Source organism: Octopus bimaculoides, chromosome 5 (assembly GCF_001194135.2).
Source record: "Octopus bimaculoides isolate UCB-OBI-ISO-001 chromosome 5, ASM119413v2, whole genome shotgun sequence".
Taxonomy (NCBI): Eukaryota; Metazoa; Mollusca; class Cephalopoda; order Octopoda; family Octopodidae; genus Octopus; species Octopus bimaculoides.
In genome coordinates, this window is record NC_068985.1 from 29,628,903 (window position 1) to 29,634,197 (window position 5,295).

The 5,295-nt window shown below is 36.4% G+C and overlaps 1 protein-coding gene across 1 annotated transcript in view; it reads left to right on the forward strand.

Annotated features, from left to right (window-relative positions):
* The window catches only part of LOC106868715 (zinc finger protein OZF), a 12,492-nt gene that overhangs the window by 884 nt on the left and 6,313 nt on the right, over positions 1–5,295 (forward strand). The window lies entirely within an intron of this gene.

The window sequence follows — 5,295 nt, forward strand, 5'->3', positions numbered from 1 at the left end:
TGTGTGAAAAAGGTTATTTTGAATTTTTTATATAGCAAAGAAAATTTTTTAAATAATTTCAACAACATATATAATTCTGGTGGAGATGTATACAAGAATCTCTCTCTCTCTCTTTCTCTCTCTCTCTCTCTCTCTCTCTCTCTCTTCATCGGGCTATTAATATTTCTAATATTTGATTAATGAAATGGGGAAAATTCCACTTGAATTTTCGAGGGTTCCGATAAAGATATTTTCTTTAGCCCCCGATAAAAGTTAGCTGAGAGTCAAGAACACCGAATGAAATGTATTACATCTTGTTTCCTCTCTACCGTGTCACCGCTTCGGTATTTCATATACCAGTAATATACTGCTCATTAAATTTATTATACTTGATGATTTCACTATGAACAATTGGCCCTTTAAAAAGAAAAAGAAAAATGGAAGAAACAAATAACTTTTCGTCAAGCCGAGGGATTCTTAGAGATAGTTGCTCAACATGCTTGAAACAGTAACCAAATCTGTCTTTAAAATGTGGTGGACACATTCGCTGATGCAGTAAGTGTAATCTTTGATCATAGGTGCGTTCGGTCAGGTCCAACAGTAGACTAAACAGCAGGCAGTTTTCTTTTGCTTCACAAAAATATCATTTATGCACATACATACCCCCACAATCACCCCTACCTCTCTCACCAGCGGGCGCGCACGCACACACACACACACGTCACTGTGAACATGTTATCTTACAAGCGGACTTGATATTAGCAATGAATTTTGTTCTATGTATTATTGTATAGATGGTGAGAGAGGTGTAAAGGAACAAACAACAGTAATAAACTAAGATTTTTTTCTTGATTTCCTGTTCATTTATATTATTGAAGGTGATAGGATATTTTCAAAAAAAATTGGTGATACATATGTATGGGTATTTATACATGTTTATGTGTGCCTTGAAATCACGTGATGGTTGTAAACAAGGATCCCTGTCATACCAGCGATGTTTATTTCCAGTCTGCCATGAAAAACATATCTGTCCATGGAATATATTACCTAACTTGGAAACAGGTGAGAGTTGGTAACAGAAACGGTATCCGGCCACTGAAAATCTGCCTCACTAAAGTGGATGTTAAGTAACAATGATGATGATGATGGTTACACACACACACACACAAGTGGTGTGCTGGCGAAATCGTTAGCACATGGAATAAGATGCTTAGCGATATTTCTTATGTTTCTTTACTTTCTGACTTCAAATCCCGCCGAGGTCAGCGTTGTCTTTCATCTCTGGGAACAGATAGCATAAAGTACCAGTCAAGTGCTAGGGTCGATTTAGTTGCCCACCCCTCAAAATTGCTCACTTGGAGGGAACATGTGATCTCAGCCATTTATACACCATGGAAACCGAATAACCAGCCTTGTGATTCTAAGCCCAGCTGTGGCTGTGTGATAAGAAGCTTGCTTCCTAATCACATGGTTCCGGGTTCAGTCCCACTGCATGGTACTTTGGCCAAGTGTCTTCTACTATAGTTTTGGGCCAACCAAAGCATTGTGAGTGGAAACTGAAAGAAACCCGTCAAATATATGTATATGTGTGTGTATCTTTGTGTCTGTGTTTGTCCACTACCGCTTGACAACAGGTGTTGGTATGTTTGCGTCCCCGTAACGTAGCGATTCGGTAAAAGAACGATAGAATAAGTACGAGGCTTGAAAAAGTCCTGGGTTCGATTTGTTCGACTAAAACCCTTTAAGGCGGTGCCCCAACATGACCGCAGTCAAATGACTAAAGCAAGGAAAAGCTACATGTGTATATATATATATATATATATATCAACGTGTGTGCGTGCGCGCGCGTAGGTACTATGTAGCCAAATGGCTAAGAAGTTTGCTTTGCAGCCACGGATACCCTGGATCGATTCCACACATACTACTAAACATCTTAAGTAGGTTTCTTTTTTTTTTTTTTCTTTTAATAGCTTCAAATTCTTTACATGAGAAACCTACCAGGTCGATTGAAGATTTCGTTAACGAACGTTCGCCGACTGACATGATTCAGTTGATTGAGCTGAGTCCTCATCGGATAATCCGCATCCACCACATTATATATGTGCGTTTGTATTCACACACACACACACACACACACACACGAGATTTAAGATCAGGCATGTTGGTGGAAGATAAGACAGAAGGTAAACGTGGAAAGAAAAGTTGGTTAAGTACTTTGAAGTAAATTGGTGTGATACAAATCATTAACAGTAAACAGTAAAACCCAGGAAGGTGATTATGCAAACATGTATACACCCATATTTCTCTCTCTTTCTCAAATATATACATACATACATACATACATATATGTGTGTGTGCATATGCATTTAACAAATCATGACATGGTCTGCCAGAAGACTCCCTCCCTTTCTCTTGTACAGCAATAATATTTTTAAAAACCGTTTACATTCTTATTTAATCCACGGTGAAAATTTATATTTAAATTTGGTCATGGATATAACATATCTATCTATCTATCTATCTATCCACAAACATACATATATGCATACATACAAATATACATACATGCATACAAACGTTTCATTAACACAAAGTGATTATTAATTTGACATTAACCCTTTTGTCTCCATATTTCTGTTGAGATGCTTTGTGTTTCTCTCAATTATTTTAAATATAACAAAGAATTTAGTAAAATAACTTAGTTATCATTAATCTAATGTTAGGAACATTAATTTTGACTAAGGTTTTGTGGAAGATTTTAATTCAAAACTTATGAAAACAAGACATTTGTACTACAGAACCAGAGGCGATTTCAGCCAGGCTGGTAACAAAAAGGTTAAGTTTTAATTATGCAATACACATTGTGTGACTAATAGTAATCCTGTCTTAATGAAATGTACGTAAGATGATCTTATAAACAATCTCTCACGTTTTTGTTTTTCGTACTTCTACACGTACACTGAGAAACAACCAAACTCTGGATTCTTAAATGATAACGCGCGCACACACACACACACACACAATGTACATGTGTATGTGTGTGTTTTTATATATATATATATATATACATATATAGTATTATATATCCATCACGGACGGGTGATGTTACCAATCGGTTTCTTGCAAGGATGTCAATGGACAGTTAGGTAACAATCTAATTATATAACCTTGCGCTCATCAGAGTTAGCCGATATGGAAGGAAATATGACGACTGCTTAGGCGATTCGCGCAGGTATGTGTGGGTGTGTGTATGTGTATATATATATATATATATATACACACACACATACATACATCATACATATATATATATATATACATACATACATACATACATACATACATACATATGTGCGTGTATGTTTGTATGTATGCATAAATGAATGTATGCAGGACCGGCTCAAGGTACCGGCAACTTTGGCAGTGACCCGGGGCGTCAGCAACCTTGGAGCGGCCTTGTATGTATGTATGTATGTAGAATCTCTTCTTTGATCCAGTCGTTGCTCAACGGCCTTGCTGGGGCACCGCCTTGAGAAGTTTAATCGAACAAATCAATCCCAGTACTTATTTTTGTATGTCTGGAACTTATTCTATCCGTCTCTTTAGCTGATTCGCTAAGTTACATAAACAGACCTATTCCAGTTGTCAAGCGGTTGGGGATACACACACATACATACATACATAGATGTACACAACTTCACTCTTTTACCGCTTTTCGTAGACGTCTTCAACACCATAGTTCTCGTTTTTCAGTTCAAGGGGCATAATTGTAAAAGGAAATAGTGTTTATTTTGGAATAGTTTCCCCTTCCGGTAATATGACTTTACTGCTCTTGTGTAGTTTATCAAAAATCCGTCATGTATATACTCACGTATAAGCAATATGCTGTGTAGCATGTTACAGTTCACGTAACTGTAACTTATCGGTAAACAATGCCATCACATTTTATGAAAACGATGGTACCTATTTAAGTATCGAATTGGAAATTTGAGTTACCTCCCCTATCCTTATCGCAACAAAGTAGTTTCAAATGTTGCTACAAGGGCAACCATGTTGGGAGGAGGGGATAAGTTGATTACATCGACTCCGATGTTTCACTGGTACTTAACCCATTAAGTCCTATTGTCCTATAAATAGGACACTAAATGAGAACATCAAATAAGCTATATTACATTGTCTCAGTGTCCTATTTATAGGACACCGTGTATTTCCATTTCTACATGAAGTAAAGGAGTTTTAATAATTTTTTTCATTTTAACCCATTTTCAATCATTTGTAAAAATTTAAAAGTGATATTCAGAAATTTAAGTACTCTGGGACTTAATGAGTTAATTTATCAATCCCGAAATGATGAAAGGCAATGTCGACCTCCACAGTATTTGAACTCAGAACTTAGTGACAGGCGAAATACTGCAAAGCATTTCGCCCGGCGTGCTAACGATTCTGCCAGCTCTGACCAAGTTGATCTCTGATCAAAAGTGTTACAGCTCTGAGCATCCCGTCTTTTGATGGGGATGTCTATGAGACATGATGTAATATTATTTCATTAAAAATAAAATGGCACAGTGTGATTTGAGGAAGATTTGGTTGCCAATTCTTGAGCTATATATACTAATTTCTTCTTCTTCTCAATCCTCCCCTTCCCCTCCTCCCTCTTCTTCGTCTTCATCATCGTGAACTGTCTCTAAGCAGCAAGCTACAGCAGAAACGTTAGCACGCCAGGCAAAATGCTTAGCAGTATTTCATCCACCTTTATGTTCTGAGTACAATTCTTTGACTTTTATCCTTTAGGGATTGATAAAATAAGTACCAGTTGAGCCCTGGGATCGATGTAATTGATTTACCCTCTCCCTGAAATTACTGGCCCTGTACCAAAATTTGAAACCATTATTATTTTTGCCTTACATTTATAAGTATTTATAAATGGAATATTTTGATGAGCATTCTTACTTCAAGTATGGTAAGAGACTAGACTAGGGAAACCCAATTGCTGTTTAAACATTGTTTCAGATATGAATGTTCTCCATTTCAACTTCTTTCTTCTGTCTTCTCATATTAAGATTCAAAACCTCTAATTTCTAAGTGTTCATAGTTTTAAATTTTGCAGCATAATTATCATAATTTTAAGTCATAAACTTTCATTAAAAGATACATTCCAAATACACTGCCTGTGTGTTTTAGTTGATTGTGAAAATAATCAAAAATTTTTGTGGAATTTAATAAAATAATGTTTCCAGTATTAAGATGAGGATGAGGATTCTTTTCTTTTTATACTTTTACTTGTTTCAGTCATTTGACTGCGGCCATACTGGAGCA